General features: G+C 41.8%; 1 long non-coding RNA gene across 2 annotated transcripts; it reads right to left on the reverse strand.

Moving 5' to 3' along the window:
• Positions 1-3: 3 nt before the first annotated feature.
• Positions 4-9,175, reverse strand: LOC112245042. Of its 2 annotated transcripts, XR_002952674.2 has the most exons (5): positions 9,128-9,175; positions 7,676-7,781; positions 7,278-7,492; positions 6,835-6,939; positions 4-138 (listed from the first exon to the last, which is right to left on the reverse strand). It is a non-coding gene; the product is annotated as an uncharacterized LOC112245042 (long non-coding RNA). The 2 variants fall into 2 exon arrangements; XR_002952673.2 differs by lacking the exon at positions 4-138 and having other exon boundaries at positions 6,689-6,939.
• Between the last annotated feature and the right edge of the window lie 6,989 nt (positions 9,176-16,164).

The raw sequence follows: 16,164 nt of genomic DNA on the forward strand, positions 1-16,164 counted from the left end.
GTTCGGACAGAAGAGAACATGAAAAAGAGAAAAATAAACAACTTTTGCTGGATTTGATTTGAAACCATTTAAAATGGTTTAACGCTTTACAATTTTTACTTGCTGCTGATCAGGTGACATCTTCCCCAGTCTTTGAACCTGTGAAGAAGAAAAAACAGTCAAACCAAACACATTATCACAATGTTCTTATGATCAAATGGCATCTGTCGAAAGATCAAAATGTAGCATACCTGTTCTCCGGTCCCTGAAAATGGTGCTGACTCCTTTCCCGAATGTAACTTAGTTTATGTTACCTGTGTAACATGTAACAAGGATATTATGTTGGGAAAATATCTTTTTGGTCTTTAACATTAGACATAAGGTTAGCAGTTTGGTTAGGATCAAGTGTAGGGTTCGGCATTAGGTTAGCAGCTTTTAAAATAGTAGAACTTCTAGCTTTGCAGCTTAGTGCCAACTGATGACTTTAGCGAATGGGAAATGGCCACCTCCGGACACTGTTCTTGGTGGGATTTATCATGGGCTGCCAGCCATTGATGTGTGTCTTAATGGCAGAACTTTTCTCTCTACATTAATGACCTTTCATTTAGTCAGTAAATTGTTGACAGTACCTGAAAATACCACCCGTGGTGATTTTACTATGTAAATCTTGGTGAGGCAAACTTCTTTTTCATCACCAATGCATGCCAGCAAAGCCACAACACAACACTAGACTTTTCATAAATTTCACTATAATGGTGACAAACGGTATCCACAAACTGTTAGGGCCTACATAAAGCTGTCCCAACAGCAGAGCTTTCTTTGCACCGATACGTTTTATCTATAATTTCTCTTCATATGACAAGGGTGAAAAGGATTTGCCAGTATATTGTCGACTTGATTCATGATGACTGCTAGCTAAGATTTTGAAAGTATGATGTTGACACGATCAGTCCAATCAAATCTACAGTAGATATAACTTGATTTGACGTAATTTTATCTGTGGCCAATTACCTTGAGCCTTCTTGGATGGGTACTTCTGATGTAACTCTATGGCAGCAACCAAGGGGCTTGAATTGTCTAGCTCTCCCTGTAGATTTTGCGGTGACGTAGTGTCCCCATGAGTGACAGAACACTGAGCCAATCACGGTGCCACAAGAGAACATTACCAACCCCTACTCTACGTATTTTCCGCTGGCTGCCCCACCACCACAGACATCACTGAGCAAGGCTGAAACACTTTAATTCTGGAGCTGTCTTCCTCAAGAAAGCAAAAAATGCTTGTATGCGGTTTTATTAACTGAAATATTATTATGTGACAATAAATATACAGTACCAATCAAAGGTTTGGACACACCTACTCATTCAAGAGTTTCTTTATTTTGACTATTTTCTACATTTTAGAATAATAGTTAAGACATCTAAAATATGAAATAACACATGGAATCATGTAGCAACCAAAAAAAAGTGTTAAACAAATCAATACACATTTTACATTTGAGATTCTTCAAAGTAGCCACCCTTTGCCTTGATGACAGCTTTGCACGCTCTTGGCATTCTCTCAACCAGCTTCATGAGGTATGCTTTCCAACAGTCTTGAAGGAGTTCCCACATACAGTGCGTGCTCATCCACCCCTTGTACTCCTTATTCACCCATGACTGTGTGGGCACGCACGCCTCTAACTCAATCATCAAGTTTGCAGACGACACAACAGTGGTAGGCCTGATTACAAACAACGACGAGACTGCCTACAAGGAGGTGGTCAGAGACCTGGCCGTGTGGTGCCAGGACAACAACCGCCTCCCTCAACGTGATCAAGACTAAGAAGATGATTGTGGACTACACAAAAAGGAGGACCGAGCACACCCCCATTCTCATCGACAGGGCTGTAGTGGAGCAGGTTGAGAGCTTCAAGTTCCTTGGTGTCCACGTCACCAACAAACTATCATGGTCCAAACACACCATGACAGTCGTGAAGATGGTACGACAAAGCCTATTCCCCCTCAGGAGACTGAAAAGATTTGACATGGATCCTCAAAAGGTTCCACATCTGCAACATCGAGAGCATCCTGGTTGCATCACTGCCTGGTATGGCAACTGCTCAGCCTCCAACCGAATGGGACTACAGAGGGTAGTGCGTATGACCCAGTACATAACTGGGGCCAAGCTTCCTGCCATCCAGAACCTCTATACCAGGTGGGGTTAGTGGAAGGCCCTAGAAATTGTCAAAGACTGCAGCCACCTTAGTCACAGACTGTTCTCTCGTGTTCCGTATGGCAAGCAGTACTGGAGCTCCAAGTCTAGGTCCAAAAGACTTGTTAACAGCTTCTACCCCCAAGCCATAAGATTCCTGAACAGCTTCCTGAATAGCTAATCAGATGGCTACCCAGACTATTTGCATCCCCCCCTTTTACGCTGCTGCTACTCTGTTTATTATTTATGCATGGTCACTAACTCCTACATGTACATAGTACCTCAATTAATCGGTGCCACCGCACATTGACTCTGTAACGGTACCCCCTGTACAGTGCCTTGCGAAAGTATTCGGCCCCCTTGAACTTTGCGACCTTTTGCCACATTTCAGGCTTCAAACATAAAGATATAAAACTGTATTTTTTGTGAAGAATCAACAACAAGTGGGACACAATCATGATGTGGAACGACATTTATTGGATATTTCAAACTTTTTTAACAAATCAAAAGCGGAAAAATTGGGCGTGGAAAATTATTCAGCCCCCTTAAGTTAATACTTTGTAGCGCCACCTTTTGCTGCGATTACACCTGTAAGTCGCTTGGGGTATGTCTATCAGTTTTGCACATCGAGAGACTGAATTTTTTTCCCATTCCTCCTTGCAAAACAGCTCGAGCTCAGTGAGGTTGGATGGAGAGCATTTGTGAAGAGCAGTTTTCAGTTCTTTCCACAGATTCTCGATTGGATTCAGGTCTGGACTTTGACTTGGCCATTCTAACACCTGGATATGTTTATTTTTTAACCATTCCATTGTAGATTTTGCTTTATGTTTTGGATCATTGTCTTGTTGGAAGACAAATCTCCGTCCCAGTCTCAGGTCTTTTGCAGACTCCATCAGGTTTTCTTCCAGAATGGTCCTGTAATTTGAACCATCTTCCCTGTCCCTGCTGAAGAAAAGCAGGCCCAAACCATGATGCTGCCACCACCATGTTTGACAGTGGGGATGGTGTGTTCAGGGTGATGAGCTGTGTTGCTTTTACGCCAAACATAACGTTTTGCATTGTTGCCAAAAAGTTCAATTTTGGTTTCATCTGACCAGAGCACCTTCTTCCACATGTTTGGTGTGTCTCCCAGGTAGCTTGTGGCAAACTTTAAACGACACTTTTTATGGATATCTTTAAGAAATGGCTTTCTTCTTGCCACTCTTCCATAAAGGCCAGATTTGTGCAATATACAACTGATTGTTGTCCTATGGACAGAGTCTCCCACCTCAGCTGTAGATCTCTGCAGTTCATCCAGAGTGATCATGGGCCTCTTGGCTGCATCTCTGATCAGTCTTCTCCTTGTATGAGCTGAAAGTTTAGAGGGACGGCCAGGTCTTGGTAGATTTGCAGTGGTCTGATACTCCTTCCATTTCAATAGTATCGCTTGCACAGTGCTCCTTGGGATGTTTAAAGCTTGAGAAATCTTTTTGTATCCAAATCCGGCTTTAAACTTCTTCACAACAGTATCTCGGACCTGCCTGGTGTGTTCCTTGTTCTTCATGATGCTCTCTGCGCTTTTAACGGACCTCTGAGACTATCACAGTGCAGGTGCATTTATACGGAGACTTGATTACACACAGGTGGATTGTATTTATCATCATTAGTCATTTAGGTCAACATTGGATCATTCAGAGATCCTCACTGAACTTCTGGAGAGAGTTTGCTGCACTGAAAGTAAAGGGGCTGAATAATTTTGCACGCCCAATTTTTCAGTTTTTGATTTGTTAAAAAAGTTTGAAATATCCAATAAATGTCGTTCCACTTCATGATTGTGTCCCACTTGTTGTTGATTCTTCACAAAAAAAATACAGTTTTATATCTTTATGTTTGAAGCCTGAAATGTGGCAAAAGGTCGCAAAGTTCAAGGGGGCCGAATACTTTCGCAAGGCACTGTATATAGCCTCACTATTGTTATTTTACTTTGCTCTTTAATTATTTGTTACTTTTATTTTCTATTTATTTATTTTTCTTCTTAAAACTGCATTGTTGGTTAAGGGCTTGTAAGTAAGCATTTCACTGTAAGGCCTACTACACCTGTTGTATTCGGCGCATATGACAAATGAAATTAAATATGTAGCTTGTAGACAATTGAATTTCTGATTCAGACATTGCTTCATATTCTATATTAAACAGCCAGATATCTTTCAAAATGCATTTGTAATACCAGGATTGACAGGGATAGATACTTCTATATTTGAATAAAAACAGCATTTTTGTGTGTATTTATTTTTCACCAGGTAGGCTAGTTGAGAACAATTTCTCGTTTGCAACTGCGACCTGGCCAAGATAAAGCATAGCAGTTCGACACATACAACAACACAGAGTTACACATGGAATAAACAATGTGTGTTTGGCACTTGTGCCGCTGTAGCAGCAGCTGAAAATAAATCTCCAAGTGAAAATTAAACAGAAGTTATGATTAGCTCCCAACAACCGCTCAAACGGCTTCCTATTTCGCAAGAAATATGCTGCCAAACATACCCTCGTAAAACTGACCATCCTACCGATCCTCGACTTCGGCGATGTAATTGATAAAATAGCCTCCAACACTCTACTCAACAACTTGGATGAAGTCTATCACAGTGCCATCTGTTTTGTCACCAAAGCCCCATATACTATTAAGTATTAAAGAAACAGAAAAAAATTGTGTTTTTTACCATTTGCTTTCATTTGATTAAAACCCCTCCCTCAATGAAGGCTACTTGTGTTCGACAAGTAGCAAAGCCTAGCAATAAACGTTTTGACTCTTGAGACTGCTTTGAAAATTCACCCAAGCTTTATTAAAAGATCAAATTTGGAAGCAGCAAAACAGTGCTTTTTTTTATCTAGGTATTGTGTAGGCCTACATGATTTTCGCCAGCTTCCTTTTTGGATGTACGTAAAAAACCCTCCATGTGGGCTACATGTGTCCATATGCTTATCATAAAACGAGAGATGAGATGATGCTGGTGACCCTTGTATGTTCTCCATACTCCTGTCCAGCAGGCGGTACCGGTGCATCAAGGTTCAGCTAGGCAAACAGACTTAAATGGATCAAAACTACTGCTCTCCCTCAGACTATCCACACTGACTCTATGTCCATCCACAGGTCTCTACCCACTCAGACAACCTATCCTGCTGCTAAAATGGTAATTGATTAGATGTATTACTCCGTTACACTGCTGTTCATTAATTGATTTCCATTAACATTAGTATTTGTCCTGCTACTGGTCAATATTACTCCTGTTCACATGTATATATTACCATAAGTAGTTATATATTCCTGCTACCAGTCACTTTTCAGCCCTGTTTAGTAACATGTTCAACTACTTCAGACATGGGCTTGAATCTAGGTTGTGCCTTTAGATTGAGAAAATTAACAACTAAGGAAGAACCTTTCACTTCTCTCACTGACTTCTCAAACCTAAAACCTTGGCCTGGTCTGTTTGGTCTATTTCGAAAGCGTTCCTGTAAGTATGGCGATGTTGTGCCTCTGGGTTTAGAACACATAAAAACAACCAAAATATTGTGGTGAAGCTGTGGGAAGCTGTAAGGGATGATGTCACTAAATCATGAACTTTTTGCTTGCAAGACTCAAACTGATAAGGCACAGCAGAGAGCTCAGGCAGGTCTTGATGAATGTTAGGCTTAAAGCAGCCTGCGACAAAAACAGGTAGTGCGGAGGGATTTGGGTTACCAGGTAAGATAGTGGGGTTGCTAGGGGTGCAAGCCTTCTCCCCGGCGTTTGTGAACAGAACGCCCTGCGCGTTGTAGCGTGTTCTTGGACATGCAAATTGATTAGCTAAGCTTTATCAGTGTTTGTAAACACAACGTGCTCCTCTATTCTACGTAATGAGTCAGGCTAAAACCTACAGTGATCAACCTGAATCCGAGTATAGCCTAGTTGATGTTCCTGTCCAGTTTCTAGGAGAGGTATCCACTGCTATTCTGCGAACCCAACGGTGGTGTACACCACAGACCCCATGTGGAGGTCCGTCAGCTGGAAGAGCTAAATATTCTTAAAATGCCACATTTAAAATGTTAATGTCCATGTCCTCTTTCGTTGGCCTAGCTAGTCTTGTTCAATGTTTTTAGAATGTATAGTTGTTCAAATACAGCATGAGTTATGTGAGGCGAACAGAATGGGGATTGCAGACTGCATAGCTCAAAGTGTGGGGGGGTGGGGGGGCTTATTTCTCGCTCAATGTGTTTAAATACCTGTTAGTGAGCACTTCACCTTTATAAAGATAATCCATACACCTGATGGGTGTGGCATATCAAGAAGCTGATTAAAGAGCATGATCATTATATAGGTGCATCTTGTGCTGGGAACAAAAGGCCACTAAAATATGTAGTTGTCACACAACACAATGCCACCGATGTCTCCCTACCTTTTTTAAGGTATCTGTGACCAACAGATGCATAACTGTACTCCCAGTCATGTGAATAAAATCCATAGATTAGAGCCTCATTTATTTATTTCAATTGACTGATTTCCTTATATGAATTGTAACTCAGTAAAATCTTTGAAATTGCTCTTTTATATTTTTGTTCAGTATAATTTCTAAGGTCGTTATCAGGGACATTATCCTTGACAATGGACTCCATGTCATGATGGTGGCTGTCTTCTCTCTCTCCCTTACCTGGAGGGAGCCCATGATGTCCTTCAGGACTGGCCAGCGCTTCTGTTTCAGCATGCTCTTCAGATTGATGATGATGGGAATCATGTTATCGATCAAATCTTTCTTCTGGATGTGGGTGGATGAAAGGATGGATGGGGGTTTGTTAGTTAGCCGTTGGCGCCCTCTAGTGGCTTGGAACACAAGTTGTGGTTTTAAGTACTGTGTGGGACATGTGCATGTTTATTGTAAGTCACTGGATATAAATGACATAAAGAGTGATATTATCACTACTACAACAATTGTTTTATAATAAAACAGTGTGTGTACTATTAATACATGTTGCTTGTAAAAGTAAATAATTAAACAAAGCTTCAATTGCAACCAAGTGGTACCCTTTTGTATTATTTACAGTACAATTGTCATAATCTATTTTTACTAGTACCAATATTCAAAGTTTAACGTACCTATGAAACTATCTTCTTCTGGTCCACCTTGGCCATGGCAATCTACTCGTCGCCACCAGCCCCTGCTGCCCCACTCAGCGCTGACGGCTTGATCTCCTTGAGGCTGAGGATCCCAAATGTCTTGGCAGGCACCGCCTCCCCACCACTGTCCAAGGGCAGCTCCCCATCCACAAAGCATGCATTTGAACTCATATTTTGCAACTAACTGCCATTTCCTGCAATGTAGAGGAAACAAAATGTCCTTAAATGATAACAAATCAAGTAAAAAATGCTATATATATAAATATATATATATATTTGTATTTACATAGTGATGCAGCCAGTCCAGAAGGTGGCACATTGCCCCTCTTACATTCTTTGGAGATAACCCTGCAATGTACCACAATTGTTGCTCTTACCTAGGATGTTCTAGCTGATCTTGATGGTGATGTTAAAGCACTAGGTGTCTAAAGTGCTCCAGCAGGAACGTATAGACCCTTACCCTCCTCTCTTTGTTCTGGTCTCCTTTCAGGGAGAACAAATAATCAGACATTTACAACAGTGTTTTCCAACCTGTTAAGGACCAGGTACTGGCTAGCAACATAATTGCTATTGAACATAATGGCACCCATATGTACTCTGTAACACATGGCACACATTTCCTTGAATGGCTAATTCAAATAGTCTAGTTCACAACCACACTAGAACAGTAAAGAACAAGTGGGGGGGAATAGCCAGATTGCTAGCAAGAATGACAAGAAACTGACGTGGGGAAAACGTAAGTGGCTCGTTTCATCTTGTTCTTGATACCATGCCTTGTTTTGACTGATTTCGTGTCAATGCTAATATGGCAAAAATTAGCTAGTTAGCTAACCAACTGTAACGATGCATTTGACAGACACGTGCTCATTGTGCAAATGTATTTGTTTTCAATAAACATTGGTGACGAAATATATCTTACATGTTTGCGCACACTTCAGTTTTGTTGCGAATTATATAACGGGTGTGTCTAATCCGGAATGCCTTTATTTATTTTTATTTTTCAGTTAAGTCAGTTAAGAACAAATTCTTATTTTCAATGACGGCCTAGGAACAGTGGGTTAACTGCCTGTTCAGGGGTAGAACGACAGATTTTGTACCTTAAGTCAGCTCGGGGATTTGAACTTGCAACCTTTCGGTTACTAGTCCAATGCTCTTACCACTAGGCTACCCTGCCGCCCCAATGCTGAATGGTTAAAAGCGCATTCAAGCCAGTGTCTATTCCACAAATTACCACCGGCTAAATTTATGACGTTAAAATGCCTATTTACTCTGTTCCATCTGACTGCGCAATCCACTGTCTCATTAACCCTGCCAGGCAAATGATAAATTTGATCTCCACTATAAAAAGCATCTAGACATTATCTCACATTTCTTTTAGAGTAACATTTCGTTTTCAACAGCAGAGATTTGTATAAACCTTGCCATCTGTCTCTCTGACATTTGCAGCAACATTGTTTTAATATTCAAATTCGATCTCCAGCTGTCCAATAGTAATGAACGTGTCGGGACGTCGGGACGAGACAGACAGCAGGGCAGGCAGTGTTTGTCAGCAAGTCGAAATCATGAATCAGCTGGAATCATTTTTATGGATAAACCAAAAAGAATATATTTGTTTTTTAAAATCAATAAATAAAATTAATAATAATAAAATATATATACATATACATACACAAAGAAATGTACTTTAAAAAAAGGTGAAATGAAGTGCAGCTAGTTTGCAGTCTTTCCAGCTTCAGTTTGAAGTGATTAGGTTACCGCCTCTGACCAACAGTGTCAGTCCTGACGAGTAAGCACATTTTCTTTATTTTTGTAATACATTTTTTATTTACCCATTTTTCTCCCCAATTGCGTGGTATCCAATTGGTAGTTAGTCTTGTCCCATCATTGCAACTCCCGTACGGACTCGGGAGAGACGAAGATCGAGAGCCGTGTGTCCTCCGAAACACAACTCAGCCAAGCCGCGCTGCTTCTTGACACAACGCCCGCTTAACCCGGAAGCCAGCCACACCAATGTGAAGGAGGAAACACTGTACACCTGGCGAACGTGTCAGCATTTATTGCATCCGGCCCGCTACGAGTCGCTAGTGTGCGATGGGACAAGAACATCCCTCGCGGCCAAACCCTCCTCTAACCCGGAGGACGCTGGGCCAATTGTACGCCGCACCATGGGTCTCTCGTTCGCGACTGGCTGCAACAGAACCTGGACCTTAACCAAGATCTCTAGTGGCACAGCTAGCCGCAGTGCCTTAGACCACTGCGCCACTCAGGAGGCCCCGTGAGCACATTTTCTATACCAGGTGAAATTGCGCCTCATTAGCGCATTGTTATGGATGTATCCGAATACATGTCACTAGAAAACAGCTTAAACAAATGCAAATGCGGCTATTGTTATTCTTTTTGACATTTGACGTGACTGTAAGTTAGCCGTAGTTGGCTAGCTAGCAAGCAAGGGATAAGAACGTTGCCAGCCAGTATGACAATGGAATATTAAAAACGAATGACTGGGTCGTGTCCATAGATACAGAATAAAAAGACTTATGGACTGGGTTGCGTCTCTGGCAACAGAACCAATAGAACAAATGACCAGCCGGCTTGGATAGCAACCCTAGATTTGTGTCTGGACTATATCTTGTGGAAGGATGAAATAGTATGAATAAAATAATCAAAATAATTTTAATGAAAATACGTCAATCATTATTTGAATATGTTGGTAACCCGTTGTATAAAAGTGATAATGCCCTCGAAGCCGGTGTTTGGAGTATATATCAACTTTGTCTCAGCTTAACAACACCCGTGCCAATATATCCTCCAAACACTGGCTTCTTGAGCAACCAACCCATTTATACTGCTCATACACTGAATATAAAACATTTTCACTGCACAAATCTCTGACCATCTAACCATGAAGGGCTGGTCAGCAATATCCCAAAGACAGCGTGCAGGTTGAAAATCACAGACTTCAAATAGTCCTTATTACCTTCCTTGTAGAAAGCAATTGGTACCAAGTATGAAACTCCTTTAAACCCAAAATAGGAGCATAATCATACCTGGTCTTTTGAGGGAATTAGTTGTAGGTCTTGTATTTCTCATAGTAGTTGAAGTGGAAGATGCACTCGATGAAGTGCTGCGAGAATCTCACTGGGTTCTTCTGGAGCAGGAGTTGAACCGGGGATGGGATTGATTTAACAGTTCCCTCAGTTAATTAGGTTATTTCTTTATTGGAACTGGTGACTGATGAATGATCATCACTTACCTAGCGATAATAGGGTCAGGATCCACTAGCACGGCAACGAAACGGAAGAACAGCGAGCCCTTCCATTTGACAAACTCCTACAAACATTGATAGGCAGGATTCATCATTACACTCTTTACACTCTTTCTGACAGTGACAGGTTTATTGGGAAAAACTTTACATTGTGACTTTGGCAAGCTGAATTTAGGTGTGGGAATTGTTTTATTTTATTTATTTAACTAGGCAAGTCAATTAAGAACAAATTCTTATTTACAATGACGGCCTACCCCGGCCAAACCCTAACGACGCTGGGCCGCCCTATGCGACTCCCAATCACAGCCGGTTGTGATACAGCCTGGAATTGAACCAGGGTCTGTAGTGACACCTCTAGCACTGAGATGCAGTGCTATAGAGCGCTGCGCCATTCGGGAGGATTAGACAGAAAATAGGATTAGAAATAGGATTAGACAGTCCTATGAATTGAATAGGAATCCCAAGTATATTGACACTACCGTTCAAAGGTTTGGGATCACTTAGAAATGTCCTTGTTTTCCATGAAAATATACATGAAATTAGTTGACTATATTTCCAATTCATTTTGCAAGACATTGACAAGGTTATAAATAATGATTTTTCATTGAAGTAATAATTGTGTCCTTCAAACGTTGCTTTCGTCAAAGGTAATCTGTTGAGGTAATCTGAAGAGATTTCACCCCACGCTTCCTGAAGCACCTCCCACAAATTGGATTGCTTGATGGGCACTTCTTACGTACCTTACGGTCAAGCTACTCCCACAACAGTTCAATAGGGTTGAGATCCGGTGACTGTGTTGGCCACTCCATTATAGACAGAATACCAGCTGACCGCTTCTTTCCTAAATAGTTATTGCATAGTTTGGAGCTGTGCTTTGGGTCAATTTCCTCCTGTTGTAGGAGGAAATTGGCTCCAATTAAGCGCTGTCCACAGGGTATGGCATGGCGTTGCAAAATGGAGTGATATCCTTCCTTCTTCAAGATCCCTTTTACACTGTACAAATCCCCCACTTTACCACCACCAAAGCACCCCCAGACCACCACATTGCCTCAACCGTGCTTAACAGATGGCGTCAATCACTTTCCAGCATCTTTTCATTTTTTCTGCATCTCACGAATGTTCTTTGTGATCCGAACACCTCAACTAAGATTCGTCTGTCCATAACACTTTTCCAATCTTCCTCTGTCCAGTGTCTGTGCTATTTTGCCTATCTTAATCTTTTATTTTTATTGGCCAGTCTGAGATATGGCTTTTTCTTTGCAACTCTGCCTAGAAGGCCAGCATCCCGGAGTCGCCTCTTCACTGTTGATGTTGAGACGGGTGTTTTGGGGGTACTATTTAATGAAGCTGCCAGTAGAGGACTTGTGAGGCTTCTGTTGCTCAAACTAGACACTCAAATGTGCTTGTCCTCTTGCTCAGTTATGCAGCGGGGCTTCCCACTCCTCTTTCTATTCTTGTTAGAGCCAATTTGCGCTGTTCTGTGAAGGGAGTAGTACACAGCGTTGTATGAGATCTTCAGTTTCTTGGCAATTTCTCGCATGGAATATCCTTAATTTCTCAAAACAAGAATAGACTGACGAGTTTCAGAAGAAAGTTATTTGTTTCTGGCCAGTTTGAGCCTGTAATCAAACCCACAAATGCTGATGCTCCAGATACCCATCTAGTCTAAAGAAGGCCAGTTCTATTGCTTCTTTAATCAGAATAACAGTTTTCAGCTGTGCTAACATAATTGCAAAAGGGTTTTCTAATGATCACTTAGCCTTTTAAAATTATAAACTTGAATTAGCTAAAACAACATGCCATTGGAACACAATAGTGATGGTTGCTGATAATGGGCCTCTGTACGCCAATGTAGATATTCCATAAATAATCTGCCGTTTCCAGCTACAATAGTCGTTTATAACATTAGCAATGTCTACAATGCATTTCTGATCAATTTGATGTTATTTTAATGGACAAGAAAATGTGCTTTTCTTTCAAAAACAAGGACATTTCTAAGTGACCCCAAACTTTGAACGGCAGTGTATTTCCAGGGTTACATTGGCCATTAATAACATTTAGGAAGGCACAGTCATTTTCAAGAAGATGGTATTGATACATTTGAATCATATCACAATCCAGTCATAGTAGCATAGTAGTGTCACTTCTACTCATTTTCAGTCTGTTTATTTTCCTTCGGCCACTAGATTTACATTTTAGTTATTTAGCATTGAACTATTTTCCAGAACGCTTTACAGTTAGTGCATTCACCGTAAGATCGCTAAGTGGGACAACTACATATCACAGGCATAGAAAGTACATTCAAGTTGAGGAGGAGGATTATTTAAGATACTGTTTGAAGGGTTTCAGATATTTTCGGGAAGATGAGCAGGGAGAAGCTGGTTCCACCATTGGGGTGCCAGAACAGAGAAGAGCTTGGACTGGGCTGAGCGGGAGCTGCCCTCCCGTATGGGTGGGAGGGCCAAGAGACCTGAGGTGGCAGAACAGAGTGATCGGGTTGAGTGTAGCATTTAAACATGTGAGGATATGACGGAGTCGAGTGACTTGGTGTATAGAGTGAAGAAAGCCTAGAACAGGAGCCCTGGGGGACACCAGCAGTGAGAGTACATGGTGTAGACACAGATCCTCTCCACGTCACCTGGTAGGCTGCCTGCCTGCCAGGCAGGATGCAATCCAAGAGTGTGCAGTGCCTGAGACGTCCAGCCCTGAGAGGGTGGAGATGAGGATCTGATATTTCACAGTGTCAAAGATCTAGGAGGATGAGAACAGAGGAGAGAAAGTCAGCTTTGGCAGTGTGGAGAGCCTCCGTGACACAGAGAAGAGCAGTCTCGGTTGAGTGACCCGTCTTGAAGCCTGAGTGGTTAGGGTCAAGAAGATCGTTCTGAGAGAGATAACGAGAAAGTTGAGCAGAGATAGCACACTCAAGTGTTTTGGAAAGAAAATAAAGGATACAGGTCTATAGTTTGACGTCAGATGAGTAGAGTTTTGGTTTCTTGAGGAGGGGAGAAACTCCAGCCATTTATAAGTCAGAGGGGACGCAGCCAGTGGTTAGGGATGAGTTAATGATGTTAGTGAGGAAGTCTCCAGAGATAGTCTGGAGAAGGGAGGAGGGCATGGGGTCGAGTGGGCAGGTTACCGGGTGGCCAGACCTCACTAGTCGCAGGATGTCATCTGGAGAGAGAAAGGAGAAAGATGACAACTTGTTTTCAAAGTCGCCCACAGGGAGGGAGGGGGTGGAGGATTAAGGAGGGAGGAGAAGGTGGAAGATTGTTTCCTAGGTTTAGAGGCAGAAGCTTGAAATTTAGAGTGGTAGAAAGTAGCTTTAGCTGTGGATACAGAGGGAAATAAGGGTGAGGAGCGGGAGTGAACGGATGATAGGACCCCAGGAAGTTTAGTTTTCCTCCATTTTCACTCAGCTGCCCGCAGCACTGTTTTGTTTTATGGACGAAACTGTACATTTTGTGCTTTTCTATCACTCATGCAATAATGTCCGAGGGAAAAAACAGTGTTTTGTTGTTTGCAGTAACTTCTTTGTTGTTGTAATTTCCCAAATGGACGTGGCTGTTTCACCATTAAGGATTCCAGCTTTAAAGGGGTATGCTACTTGTGTCAAACAAGTACATGAGGTTAAGGTCAGCTAACCAGAAAAGACGATGCAATTTGCAAGTTACACTCTTCATAAAACAGTTCTTACTTGTGATGTGCGATCAGTTCTTGTGGACATCAGTGGACACCTCAGGTTCAGTCACATAGGGTAACAACATTTTCAATTCCTCGGATCCATTTTTTATGACAATGGCAGTATCCAGTTTCAGTGAATTCAAAATCCCACCCTTGCACAAAAACACCAACAATGAACACATTTCAACTCTTTAGCAAGTTACTGACTTGACATTACAAAATATTTTTCCTTGGTTCCTTGAATTGTCGCTAAAAGTTGCTAGATTATGTTTTTCCGTTGCCACAAAACATATGTAACTAGTGACGACCCAACAACCGATATAAGAATGAGACATATATTTCACTGGATGTATAAATATGTTGCATCTGCTTGACATTTCCACTCACTACCAAATATGGGCTCTTAACCAACTGTGCTGTTTTTTTTTTTAGATATTTTGCATTGTTTGTAACTTATTTTGTATCTAATGTTGTTTCTACCGTCTCTTATGACCAAAAAGAGCTTCTGGACATCAGAACAGTGATTACTCACATAGAATTGTACGAAGAATTTTTCTTTAATGAGTCGGACGTGAAGGATATACTTCAAACACCCGAACAGGCCCTCATCCCCGTCATTCGCTGGAGAAAGAAACTGAGATTTCTCGGAAAGAGATCGCGGTGCCTTGTGAGGATCAGGCGATGAGTGGCTAATCTGCCTTTGCCATCCGTACTGTTAGCCAATGTTCAATCGCTGGAAAATAAATGGGACGAACTGAAAGCACGTATATACCCTACCAACGGGACATTAAAGGCTGTGAAATAGTGGATGAACGACAACATTAATAACATACACCTTTGTCTGGTAAGACAAATGGTGGGGCCGATGTATTTTTGTAAACAACAGCTGGTGCAAGATATCTAAGGAAGTCCCTAGGTTTGCTCGCTTGAGGTGGAGTATCTCATGATAAGCTGTAGACCAAACTATCTCTATTTTAGCTGTCTACATACCACCACAGACCGAGGCTGGCACTAAAATCTCACTCAATGAGCTGTATTCCACCATAAGCAAACAGAAAAACGCTCATCCAGAGGCGACGCTCCTAGTGGCCGGGGAATTTAATGCAAGAAAACATAAATCAGTTTTACCTCATTTCTATCAGCAAGTTAAATGTGAAACCAGAGTGAAAAAAACTCTAGACCACCTTTACTCCACACACAGAGATGCATACAAAACTCTCACCCTCCATTTGGCAAATCTGACCATAATTCTATCCTCCTGATTCCTGCTTACAAACAAAAATTAAAGCAGGATGCACCAGTGACTCGGTCTATAAAAAAGTGATCAGATTAAGCAGATGCTAAACTACAGGACTGTTTTGCGAGCACAGACTGGAATATGTTCCGGGATTATTTTGCTGGCATTGAAGAGTACACCACATCAGTCACTGGCTTCATCAATAAGTGCATTGATGACGTCGTCGCCACAGTGACTGTACATACATGCCCCAACCAGAAGCCATGCAACATTTCCAATGAGCTAAAAGCTAGAGCTGCCGCGTTCAAGGAGTGGGACGCTAACCTAGAAACTTATAAGAAATACCGCTATGCCCTCTGACAAACCATCAAACAGGCAAAGCGTCAATACAGAACTAAGATCAAGAGAGCTGCCCAGTGACACGAGCCTACTAGACAAGCTAAATAACTTCTATGCTCGCTTTGAGACAGGTAACACTGAAACATGCATGAGAACATCAGCTGTTCCCGAGGACTGTGTGATCATGCTCTCCGCAGCCGATGTGAGCAAGACCTTTAAACAGGTCAACATTCACAGATGGATTACCAGGACGTGTACTCCGAGCATGCATTGACCAACTGGCAAGTGTCTTCACTGACATTTTCAACCTCTCTCTGTCTGAGTCTGTAATACCAACATGTTTC

This window comes from Oncorhynchus tshawytscha, linkage group LG09 (assembly GCF_018296145.1).
Source record: "Oncorhynchus tshawytscha isolate Ot180627B linkage group LG09, Otsh_v2.0, whole genome shotgun sequence".
NCBI lineage: Eukaryota > Metazoa > Chordata > Actinopteri > Salmoniformes > Salmonidae > Oncorhynchus > Oncorhynchus tshawytscha.